Consider the following 13,595-nt stretch of genomic DNA (forward strand, 5'->3'; position numbering starts at 1 on the left):
AAATCACTCTCCATCCACTCCTGACCCTTCCTCGCACACCCCTGCACCACACATAGCAGTCTCAATAAGAACAGTGCTCCCGCGTAATCGTAGGTTGTAGCACGCCCCGTCCCGTAGAGGGGCGGGAAGACCCCTATGATGAAGCATGACACCAAGGGCCCTTTTGGTGTGTGAGGGGTATTTTAACAACTAATGTGTACTCTCCACGACTGTGGGATACATATTGTATAAAAGGGAGACACTTAATTCACTATACCCGTGGGTGGATCCTTGTGTTTATGTACGCTTAAGCGGGAGGAAGTATCCACCTCCACCACTCGTTGAGTGGTACCTCTCTACTCCCCTCTTTTGTTTCCTTCTCTGTACTAATTTGGTTGTCAGTTTTCCCGCCTTTATGGTGCTCAGATGTTCTTGCATCCTGGTCTTGATCTTTTGAGATGTGAGCCCTATATATTGAAGGCCACATTCACAAAGTAATCTGTATACCACATTAGTGGTATTACAGTTACTGAAATGGTTAAGAAACCACTCTCTCTCTGATTTTAAAATTACACTCGTCGTTTTTTTAGTTAACGGACAAGCTGAAGAGGATCCACAAGGGAAGTGCCCCTTTGGAATGGTAGTCTCATTGGTTTTCTCTACAGATGGAACACGAGTATGGACCAGTTTGTCCTTTAAATTGCCAGATCTCTTAAAGGCAAATCTGGGGGGTGGCATCTTGAAATTCTTATTTGATAGAAGAGACCAGTGCTTGCGAATAGACTGTCTGATCCTGGTAGCTACCGGATCAAAAGTCATGACTACCGGCACACAGTCATCCTTTTCTTTCACATTCTACGTGGGGTGTTGAGTGCTCTTTTCTTGGCTGTTTTATTATTCTTGATGGGTAATTTCTCTGTTGTAGCTTTGTTGTTAATCCCTGAGATTGTTCCATATAGGCTTCGGTTGATGAACAGTTCCTCCTGTAACGCAAGAACTGCCCTACCGGAAGGTTATCCCTCAATGCTCTAGGGTGGTATGAGTCATAGAGTAATAATGAGTTTCTGTCCGTTGGCTTTTGATGGAAACGTGTAGTAATTGCCTCTTCCTTGGCTTCTATAACTAGGTCCAGATATATAGCGGTGTTGTGGCTGTAGGACCATGTGAATCTCAAGCTTGAATCCTGTAAATTAAGCCAGTTGAGAAATTCCAAAAGGACCTCTTCCGTTCCTGACCAAATGCAGAGCACGTCGTCTATATACCTTTTCCAGAGGCGGAAATTCCTCTGGAAGGGATTGATGGACTGATAGACGACGTGCTCTTCAAACTGCCCGACATAGATGCATGCCAGACTGGGTGCCATAGTAGCACCCATAGATGTTCCTGTAGTTTGGAGGTACAATTTATCTTTATAACTAAAGTAGTTCCTAGTTAGGGCCAATTCGATGCATTGCATCACAAACGATTGGGGAGCATCATAGAACCACTCGTGCTCCCCCAGTCCACGAGCTGCTGCCACCAGTGTGGCGTCCAGGGGGATACAAGTATAGAGTGACTCTATATCGATTGTGACAAAAAATTCATGTTCTTGATCACATTGCATGCCATCTACGATATTCAAAACCTCTGCGGTGTCTTTTATGAATGATTGTTGGTTAACGACTGATTCACAAAGAAAAAAATCAGCGTGTTGTGACAGAGGTTCTAAAACAGATTGAATACCCGACACTATAGGTCGTCCAGGAGGGGGGCGTGTAGGCTTGTGAATTTTAGGAAGTATATAAAAGGCAGGAGTCCTGGCATTTTCATTAACCAAGAACTCTGCCTCCTTCACCGTAATCCATTTATTTTCTTTAGCTCTACCCACCATCTCCCGTATAGTCTTTAGAAGTTCTTGTACCGGATCACGACTGAGGGCCGATAGTTGGTACGCACCTCTAACAGTCTCATAACCTCAGCATCCTAATCCTTAGAGTTCAAGACAACCACTGCCCCACCCTTATCTGCTGACTTTATAGTCAGGGAGTGGTTGCCTTGCAAACTCTTCACTGCATCCCAGTCTTCCTTGATCATGTTTATGTACTTTGATTTATTGTCTTTTGTTTCAAAATTGGCAATATCTGGCAATACTTTGGTCTCAAACACTGCCACTTCAGGACCTACAGAGGCCGCTGGAGGACAAAATGATGATGGTTTCTTTAGATTAGTGCCAAAGGCTCTAGGACTCTCTTGAGGTTTATTAACAAAAAACTTTTTTCAGTTTGATCCTATGCATGGTCTCACGGAATTCCACCCTACATTTAAATGAATTGTGTGTAGGTGTGGGAACCAACCCAAGTCCCTTATTTAGGACCCTCTCTTCACTGGTGGTCAGGGTGTGGTCAGATAGATTGACCACAATACTACTCATGTCTGGTTCCGCCCCCGACTGCGGGTTACTCTGGGGGAAAAGGATTGCCATTGTGGGAGGCTGATTGCCCCTCCCTCGACCTCTGTCCTCATCCTAAAAAAGACCTAAGGAGCACTCCCAAATCCCCGTTACTTCGATCTTGTTGATTGAACCTCACCCTATTTCCTTGCGGACCCTCTTCTTCTTCTTCGCTAGAAGTGTTGTCAAAGGTCCAATTATTTGGGGTACGTCTGATCTGTTGTCTCCCCCTCTCCCCCTTTGACGTCCTCCTGTATTGTGCTGCTCAGGTCCTGATTGATAATACCCGTCACTTACATAGATGAATGCCCATTTGTGGGTGTATCTCTCAAGGCTACGTTGTAATCCTTTTATTTTTTGATTAATCATATAATTTTTGTAGTCACTCAGATCTTCTTGGATTCTATTGAGGTGATCTTTGGTATCAGTAAGGGTGGTATCTTGTTTTATACTTTCCTCTAGTTCCAAAATCTCTTTTAGCAGTTCTTCACTTAACCTCTTGGCGGTGCTTATAATTAGTATTAGCCAATCTTGTGTACATTTATTGGCTATAAAGCTCCAATCTAGCCTAAATTTACTATCATCCAAAAAGATTCGTGGTTCGATCCTTACAAGTAGGCTAGCTGGGGCTGCTCCTGCTCTGTAATATTCTGGCAATCCTAACTTGTTTATTCTTTAAAGTGCTCAATATCTCCCATTCCTCCCTTGCTGAAGTACTATCAGCAGGGGGGCATCGGGAAAGAGCGAAGGGCCTGCTAAAATGGCCCCGATTTGTTCATCAGTAAACGCTAGACAATTTTTATCCATTTAATTGTTCCTTCTGTGTTGTCTCAGAATGAAGGCCAAGCACCTGCCAAACGTCAGACACAGAGCCAGCCATGATGGCAACCCTCTTCACTACTGCATTGACTTTTTGGACTGTCCTTTCCCACACTGCCTTGTAAAAGGCATCTGTCTGTTGGACTGGGTCACCACATCAATGTGGTGACTACTCTATTCTCTCATTTACTATAACTGTCAACTCACTGGTTCACGAATCACCCCAATGTAAATGTTCCCCCCTCATATGTAACCATTGTAAATAAATACTCCTTACACACATGTTGCTGTTTCTGCTCCGTCTTTATTTCAGGATGTGCAGTCTTTACCATGAGCACAATGTACCAGGAGTATGGAATGTATGTAGGCAAGAGGAGACTGAAGGGACCTAGGAAAGCACAACAGAACAACTTTCACTAGTCTGGGTGTCGCATCACAGACACCACACAACACTTACCATCAAGGTAATCTAACATACACACATCACAATGAGCAACAAGTGCCAACATACACATCCTGTAGTAGTTCCAAACTACCCTGTCCCAGAAACATTGTCAGCCACCACTGAGTCAACAACCGGCTGCAGTCAAAGCTCACTTACACCTTCACAACAACAGCAACAATCATCAGAAAATGGGTTTGTTGCATATTGTCACTCACCTTCAAGTGAAGTAGCGGTTGATGAGCTGTTGACGCAGGTCAACACCTTCCTCCTCTCCGCTTTCCTCATCACAGTACAAGGGTTGGTTTGCAGGCGGGGGCCTTGGCTGCTCATCAGCATCCAGGAGCAGGGGGATCTCCTTGCGAATGGCTAGTTTGTGGAGCATGCAGCATGCCACTACAATCTGACACACCTTTCTGGGCGAGTACATCAGTGCACCTCCGGCCTTGTCCAGGCAGCAAAATCGTGACTTCAGGAGACCAAAAGTACGCTCCCCTACACGATGTGTCTTCCCATGGGCATCATTGTAGCCAATTTCAGCTGTTGTCCTGGGATTCCGCAGTGGACTCAGCAACCAAGAAAGGTTGGGATATGCAGAGTCACCTATGTATGAGGTACACAGAGAAAACTTGTAATGTCACCGTGGCAGAGGACTGCTGGTCATACAGCACACTATTTGACTCCGCATACTCACCCACAATCCATGCACGCTCAGGAAGCAGATTAGCCAGCAGCTGTGGTACAATGCTGTTACGCATGATGTATGAGTCATGGGCTAAGACGGGAAATTTGGCACACACGTGCAAGATGATCATATCCTCCTGGCACACCACTTGCACGTTGATGGAATGGAAATGTTTCTGATTCCTGGAGATGTGTTCACATGCCTGTGGTGGAGCTAGCCCAACATGGGTGCAATCAATGGCACCAACAACATGGGGGATGTGTCCAAGGGCATAAAAATCTCCCTTCACAGCCGCCAATTCATGCCCCCTGGGGAAATGGATATATCTGTCCTTGTAGATCATCATAGCGGACAGGACATCACGCAGCACCATGCTGAACATAGGTTGCAACATGCCACCTGCGCTGGAGACCATGTGCTGGAATGATCCAGTGGCAAAAAAATACAGGGCCGCCGTCACCTTAGACGTTGGGGTGAAAGCTGTTGGATATGTTCTGTGAGGCTGCAGGTGGGGCCCCAACATAGCACAAAGGTTCTGTAGGGTGGCTCTATCCAGACGGAATTTCCAGATTATCTCCTCATTCTCCATGTCTGCCAGCACTGTGAATGGATGATGCAAATTTAGTCTCCTTCTATCTGAGATGAAAGTGGACACATGTCAATGCAATACACGATGAGATGTGCACAACTTTTTACGTTTTGACTGACACAACGCCAACAATGACTGTCATCACAATTGATTTACAGAGCAGCTTACATGTAGGGAGTGGGACACCTTCAGCTACACTACTCGTACACTTGTCCCCTTTCACACAGCAAGTACCTCCAAAACATTGGGCTATGAGAATGCACATAGGGATATGGCCACATCTAACATGGGCACGCCTGAGAGTATTTCATCCAGCATATGTGAAAAATTCAACACTACTGTCTCATATCTAGCTGCTGTACCTGCCACACCTTCAGGCGTAAGTTGAACATGGCACACATCAACAACACAATTACCACAGGCTGAGCGTAAACAACATGTGTGTGCATGATCCAATAAAAGAAGACACTCAAATATGCACATTGTTCATTGAGACATACATCACTGTGATTGTCACAGCACTTTCACACATTGACATGTGTACACATTGGAGAGTCCAGAACAACACTGTTCTGTGTAGATGCCATCAATATCACAAGCAACATGTGAGGGAGTACATGCCAATGTAATAAATCACATACACAAACATGCCATGTGTAGTCAGCAGTGGGTTAAATGTGAACTTGGCATTGTGTGCACAATGATGTGCCATTGTTTATGTGGCCTCTGTACACTGTTTAGAACTGCCCATTGGCCATTGACACAGCATGATGTGTCCATAGGGGCTGTCAAAGTGCTCCACCACCCAAATCTCGGTCACCCATGTCAATGTATGGCACACAGATCGCGGTAGCTACCGCCTGGCACCAGCGGTGTGTCACCGCCAATGCTGAAGACACAATCGCAGTAGTGATAGATATACATAAGTTGCCAAATGGCGGTTGTCATGGCCCGCCGTTCAAATCACGGTCATAGGCACCAATGCATGGCACCCAAATTGCGGTAGCTATCACCTGACATCAGCGGTGTGTCACCACCAATGCCCAAGACACAATTGCGGTAGTAATAGATATATATGAGTTGACAAATGGCAGTTGGCATGCTTCGCCACCCAAATCACAGTCATAGGCACTAATGTATGGCACCCAAATCGCGGTAGCTACCGCCTGGCACCAGTGGTGTGTCACCACCAATGCCCAAGACACAATCGCAGTAGCAATAGGTATATATGAGTTGACAAATGGCGGTTGGCATGCTCCGCCACCCAAATCACAGTCATAGGCACCAATGTATGGCACCCAAATCACGGTAGCTACCGCCTGGCACCAGCGGTGTGTCACAGCCAATGCCAATGTTGTGGTACTGATAGGCATATACACTTGGTCAAATGACGGTTGGCATGCTCTGCCACCCAATTCACGGTCATAGGCACCAATGTATGGCACCCAAATCGCGGTGGCTACCGCCTGGCACCAGCAGTGTGTCACCGCCATGGACCATGCACTTACAGGCAACGGGAACCGCAATCGCGGTAGCCTAATGCAAATTTGAAAATCGCGGTAGGTGTGCTTCACCACTGCGGAGCCGGTCATTGGATGCAATTGAAAGATGCACCCCCACGGTAGCGCCCGCCTGGCCCTTGCGGTGTGTCCCGCCATGGACCATGCCCTTAAGCCAATGGGAACCGCAATTGCGGTAACCTAATGCAATTTTGAAAATCACGGTAGGCGTACTCCACCACCGCGGAACCGGTCATTGGATGCATTTGAAAAAGGCAGACCTGGGACACCAATTGCAGCAGCCTAGAACCACTGATACGACCCCAGGGGGCTATATATGTGTGGGTGCGAGCCTCACATTTCCACAGCTCACAGAACCTGCTGCCTGAGACCCCTCACCTGCTACTGCTGCCTCCAGGGACTGCTGGCTGCCCCCCTCAACACCAACTGCTGCTGTCACCTGGCCACAGTTATGGCGAGGACTGAGAAGATCCGGACCAGTCCCTTCACCAGCGAAGAGCTGGAAGTCCTGGTGGATGAGGTGCTCACACAGTATCCAAGGCTATATGGTGCCCCAAATGGTAAGTTTTCAACAGCGTGAGTGAGAGTGCAGGGGGGGCACAAATGAAGTTGAGCTGCTGCAGTATGTGCCTGAGAGTGAGGGGTTTTGTCATGCACTGCCTAGCATGTTTTCTACAGGGGGAAGGGGTATGTGGCCTATTTCACAAGTTTCCCTGCTTGCACATCAAGATTTGAGGGGCATGTATTGACTTGTCAGCCATACCGTGATACAGCAAGTTGGTAATACGGGAGTCAGGACAGTGATTGGTTGCGTTAATGGCCATGTGGGTCCCTGTTGTCCATCTCTGTGTGAGCCCACCTGGCCTGCACAGTCACTGCCCACTCTGACAAGGACACATGACTGAATGTACAGAGTGCTACATGTGTCTTTTTTCATTACTCTCCATCAATGAGTCATCTCAGCCCTGTAGACTGCACACGACAGGCCTTGTGAGAAGGGTGTGGGTTTGTGAGATCTTGTCCCTCAATCTGACCTCCATGACACAGTGAGCCATTCACAGGGCAAGGACATTGAGGGCTGTGCAGTGTTGGACACAGTGAGTCTACCCCCAAACATATGTTGATATGTAATGTATGTCTTGATCTACAAAGAAATGGACAGTAGATGTGGGCAGATTACACATGGCTTTATGTGCTGGCATCATGCATGTGTATGAGATGGGCAGGTACTGTGTCCACCCTCACACCTGCTGCATTTACATGAGTGGTTCTGCCATGCTAATGTACCATGGGAGATGCATTTTTGTCTCTATTAGACATATCTGTGGATTTGGGACGAGTCAGTATCATGCTACTGTACTGAGAGAAATTGGTACATAACACGGTGTCACTGATGTTTTCCCCCTCTTGTCTCTCATGCCTGTAGCTCAAAGTACACCAGCGTGAGGCCGTGTGGAGGGCCATTGCATGCAAGGTGTGGGATCTGGGTGTCTCAAACCGACGGCGCACCCACTGCCACAAGAGGTGGGATGACATCTGCTGGCTGAGCAAGAACGTGGCCGAGATGACAGTGGTGCTGATCCCTCGGACTGGCAGGTTGGCGCGGTGCAGCATGACACCACTAATGGCCCGGATCTTGGCCGTGACACAGCCTGAGCTGGATGCACATTTGAAGGAGCATCAGCAGCAAGCAAGGGGTGAGTATTCTGGGAAGGGTGACTTTGGCTGTGAGTGGCTGCATGTGTACACAGCCTGGGCTTGTGATGTTGGTAGTGTGATGCAGTGGCTTGTAAGTGGCCTCAGTGCTGGATGCAGCTGTCATGCATTTGCCCTACATGTACTTCCTAATGTGATTTGAGTACTGTGCATTTACATTGCATTCTGAGTCGTGGGCTTTAGGTATCGTCTGCATTGGGGTAGTCTGGTAAATCACATGGAAGGGTACGGCAGTTTGCCTAATCTGAGTGTGCTTTCATAAATGTGTGCATTGCCTGACCTCAGTTTTGTGAGGCTTAGACATCTGACACCAATGTGCAACAGTAGTTGTGACCCAAAGTACAACATGGTGGATGGCATGAGCTCATGGCCATTGTGGACTGTTATGTTGGAGTCTGTATAATAATAATAAAGAATTTTATTAAGCGCACAGCTACCCCCAACGGGGTGTCCCGGCGCTGGAGCAGACAGATCAGGGCAAATAAAATGCAAGATTAGTTGATTCGGCTGAATAGCCAGATTTTAAGGGACATGCGGAACTCAAGATCTGACTGAATCAGGTGTAGGTGAAGAGGTAAATTATTCCAGCATTGAGTGGCGCCCACCTCAAAGGATTTGCCTCCCATTCTAGCTTTTAAGAACCGAGGGGTGACAAGAAGGTGTTTATTATTAGACCATAAGAGTCTGGCTTGATGATAGGGGCGGAGTCTCCTCCTTAGATAGAGGAGCCCTTTTCCTTGATATACCCGAAAGGCTAAGGTCAAAGCCTTAAATTCTATTCGCTTAGCAATGGGCTAATCTGTGTTGTCCCCTTCTGCTCCATCCAGATATGACAGTGGCAACATGTTGTGGGGTTCATCCTTGCCTCCATAAGGGCCGGAGGTGTGCTCAGAGCTATTTGTGTGTCTGGTTGAACGGAGCCACCGGCAGGATATTGTGCTGTGTGGGCATCACATGGCTCACTTATGCCTGGTTTGCTTGTTGGCATCCACTGTTTGAGTTAAAATTTGAGTTTGCACAATGTCATTGGACAGGGTGGTGTGCAACATGTAGATTTTGTCATCTTCAGTTATGCTTTGCTTGCATGTGTTTGTTCTGTTGATGCCAATGAACTGACCCTACTGCTCTCTCTCATGCAGCACCTCCCATGGGCACGGAAGAACAGGGGATGGACACCAGTGGTGAGGCATCAATCACATTAGCTGCACACGAGCACAGTCACACAGATGTGACCAGCGCCTTGAAGGGGGACAGGAGTCTGCTGGAAGAATCACAGCCAGAGACGCAAAGATCAATGTCATCTGACACTAGCGGTGACACAGCCATGTTGGCGGGCACAGGGAACGTGGACTCTGCCATCTCTTCCACCACACAGCATACGGTGCCCACCCTCCCAGCTACTTCCACTAGTGCTGCCCGTGCTCGCACCAGTAAAAAGGGAAGAGTGTCCTTCACCCCAGGAACCGCTGCCCCTGCCTCCCCTGCTACCATCAGTGCTGAGTCTGTGGACCTTTTGTGCCAGCTGGGTGTGGGCAAGACAGCACTCCTCAATACCTTCATAGACCATGACAAAATGTTGGCAGAAGTGGTTTCTTTCATGGATTGAATACATTCAGACGTGGGTGGGCTACACCGGACTGTCCAGTCTTTTTCCTCCACAGTGATGGCAACCCTTCAACTGGCACGATCTGGGAGTCCAGCTCCAGACCCTTTGTCCACCCCCTGCCAGTGGCCACATCTGACGAGAGTGACCACGCACAAGAGACCTCAAGGTCAAGATACAGCACACACAGCACGCAGCAGCAGCAGCCCAAGCATTCCAGGGCACAGACACCATCCCCAGAGAAGCTAAAGCCACCCCAGAGCGCAAAGACAAAAGCTCGTCAGGCCACACCAAGGGCCACAAAGCCAAGAAACAGGACTCAGGGTCACATGCCTCAGAGGCATCCCTTACCAAGGACTCTTCTGTCCCAAAAGCGTCTCAGAAAGACAAGCAGACAGTTTATGTGCCCACTGAGAAGGTTGTGCCTGCTAAGAGTGCACATAAGAAGAGCTCCAAGGCAGATTCATCCACAACCTCGACTTCCATCCAAAGCCCAGTGAAGCAGGGAAAGGAGGACACTTTAGGGGGAACACCTGGTAAACAGGGGATGGAGGTGCAAAGGCTGGTGAGTGTGCCTATTGTGTCCGCACCACTTGCCACTAATCCCAAGACAGGGAACCCATTTAGAAACCCCAAGAAGTGGAAAGGCACCCATCCACAATCTCCCACCCACAATGTGTCTCACAGCAGCATGACTCCACCTCCACGTGCCACTATACCACCTGGTCCAAGCAGCCCTCCGGCTTCCCAAGCCACTGATGCCTCTACCTCAGCTGGGTCTCTCTCTCCCCAGTCAAGTCTTACAACTGTCCCTGACACACAGCCAGCTCCCAGTCTGACTGACAGGCAAGTCTAAGTGGTTTTCCCCCTCACACACCTGTCTCTCCCACAGCGGTGCCTGTACTACCCATTGTTACCCCCTGGCAGTGTTGCTGACCATTGCAGGGTACAGTCACACACAATCCCTGTGCAGCTTCTCATGGTCTCACTCTGCACATTGGACTGGCCACTGGCCTTGTTGTTTACTGATGTTTGCCCCCTGTCTGTGTAGGATCTCATGTAACTACTCTGCCCTTTGTGCTGGCCACTGGTCTTGTTGTTCACTGATGTTTGCCCCTTGGCTGTGCAGCTTCTCATGGACTCACTCTGCACATTGGACTGACCACTGGCCTTGTTGTTCACTGATGTTTGCCCCTTGTCTGTGCAGGATCTCATGTAACTACTCTGCACTTTGTGCTGGTCACTGGCCTTGTTGTTCACTGATGTTTGCCCCTTGCCTGTGCAGCTTCTCATGGGCTCACTCTGCACATTGGACTGGCCACTGGCCTTGTTGTTCTCTGATGTTTGCCCCTTGCCTGTGCAGCTTCTCATAGACTTACTCTGCATTTTGTGCTGGCCGCTGGCCTTGTCGTTCACTGATGTTTGGCACTTGCCTGTGCATGATCTCATGTAACTACTCTGCACTTTGTGCTGGCCACTGGCCTTGATCTTGTCGTACATTGTTGCCTATATGTGCAATATATGAATAAAGACAGTTACTCATGTTGTCTGTTTTGTCAGTGTCCTTACTGATTAAAGTTTTTTCTGTTTGTGTATGGTTTACTGTGCCACATCCTCTGTATGCCACTTCAACATTGCCAATGGCTTGTCTAACTTTTTCTATTTTTTACAAGGGTGACAGGGACTTCAGTTCTTCCTGACTCTGATGCTTGTGGGTGCAATGATGGTGGTTTTAGATGAAGTACTGTTGTCATTCTCATTCTTTGTTCATGTTAGCTATATTGTACACATGTCAGGTTTGGAGGCACTGCCAGCACAGAGTGGGATTCTATCCACAGGATTGTAGGCAGGCTGGCCAGGGTCATCATGTATGTGTGATCTTACTTTATGGGTCCCCAGCAGTGTAGGTGTATAGTCATCTTGTGATGGTCAGTTATCCTAGTCACATGGGTTACTTTCAATGTGTGCACTTTGGTGGTCAAGAAGTGTGCAGGGGGTGAATTTGTCAGAAGTGTTGATGTGTGTGTGCCCCTGCAATGTCGACTACACACATGTGTCACCCAGGAGTAGGGTGCCTGTTTGTGTGATTGTTCAGCCCTGTGATTGTGTGCACATGTGTGTGTTGTATGTTGTGCACTGTGCAGTGTGTTGGTGTGCCCTTGCAGTTCTGGCTGACTCCTACTTGTTGTTTTTGTCAATTGTGAGTATGCAGAGTATGTGACTGGCAAGTCAGTCTTGTTTTTTGTTGATCATCCATGTGTCTTGATGCTGTTTGTGGTGACTGTGCATACCTGCTCAGCGACACTGACATTGTGGGTGTGTTTTCTCATGCATTCCTGTCACATGGAGCTTTATTGCCTCCAGCATGGCATGTGGTGTGTGGTGTCATCAGTATGGTTGGAACACACACATTCCGAATAGCTGTACTTGGGCTGTGTGGTTGTAGCGTGCTCCTGGGGTATCACCCTCTGACAGGGGTGTAATAGAGAATACAAATGTGGCAGTGGCGCTTAACTCAGAGACATCCCTCTGGGCGCAGCGAAAATCCTGCATGAGGCAGGATAAAAGTCTCTTAACAAAAGTTTTCCAATGAAGTCGTTTAACAGTTCATATTTAGAATTCTTTGTTCATTCATGTGAACTATGATGCTTTTCAAATTAAATCAATTGATTCTTATTGAATCTGTACATCCATATATACATATCTCCCTATCCATTTTGGGCAGGTCGCCCTTCATCAGGGGTAGTATCTGTGAAAGCAATAAGCGTAAAATGGGATAGGTTGTCCCTCCACCAATACACCTGGTGTCTTAAGAATCTATATAGCGATTACCTTTAAATTAAAAGTGACGAGCGTGCATTGATCATGCGGTTATACAACGAGTAAACGATGCTTGAAGAAGGAAAGGAAAGAAATCATAATAGGATGTGAAACAGTGAGGGTTGAAAACGACGAGGGATTCGTTGGCAGCATGCTAACCTTTTGTGAAATAATGGCGTATGCACAATGAGAGAAACGTTTTTGTGCCTTCGTTTTAATAAACATGCAGTACACGTGTGGAATACGCATGCAGAGATAAGGTATCTCAACAGTCCATGGCGAAAACAAGCGGGTACCATTCCCTATCTGTGCTTCAGATGCCTACCCATTGTGAGTCTGCACTCCATCTATTTATGTATGGTACACTCCTGCCATGTCCACCACTGACATACACAACACTTCACTTTCATGTCAGCTGTCCCCCTGGATTGCCTGTGTCTGTGCCTCCCCATCACTTCATTTGTGTCACTGTTCTTTGTGGTGCAGATCTTTGCACAGGAGCAATATGCCACTCAGGACATTTTCCCAATTGGTTATATGTGATGTTCTTGTACTGTTTAGCAGTCATGGTTGCTCATATGCACTTCAACTGTTTGTGCTGCACAGTCCTCTGGTCATGTTTTTTCCAATTTGGTGTCCCAGACGTGTGCATCTGTGGGTGTTGGGCTAGGTATATGTGTGTTTGCTGAGGTACTGCTTGCCTTCCTGAGTGTGATGTTGTCAGTGTGCTGTTTGGATTGTTGTTGTGGGTGTTCATGTTGTGTCACTCATATCTGTGTGGGCTGGTAGGTTTGGTGTGCACACACAGCTTGGTGTGCATGCAGTGTTGTGGGTGTATGTTGCCTTGTCCTTGCCTGGTGTGCATCCCCTGATGTCCTGCTGTGTTTGCAATGTGACTTATTGGCATTCACATCTGTTGTATGTTTGATGTGGCTGTGTGCAGTTTGTGCTGTGTTGTCTCTTGCAGCTGACAGATGCTCTGTGTGTGGTGTTC

This window comes from Triturus cristatus, chromosome 7 (assembly GCF_964204655.1).
Source record: "Triturus cristatus chromosome 7, aTriCri1.1, whole genome shotgun sequence".
Classification (NCBI taxonomy): Eukaryota; Metazoa; Chordata; class Amphibia; order Caudata; family Salamandridae; genus Triturus; species Triturus cristatus.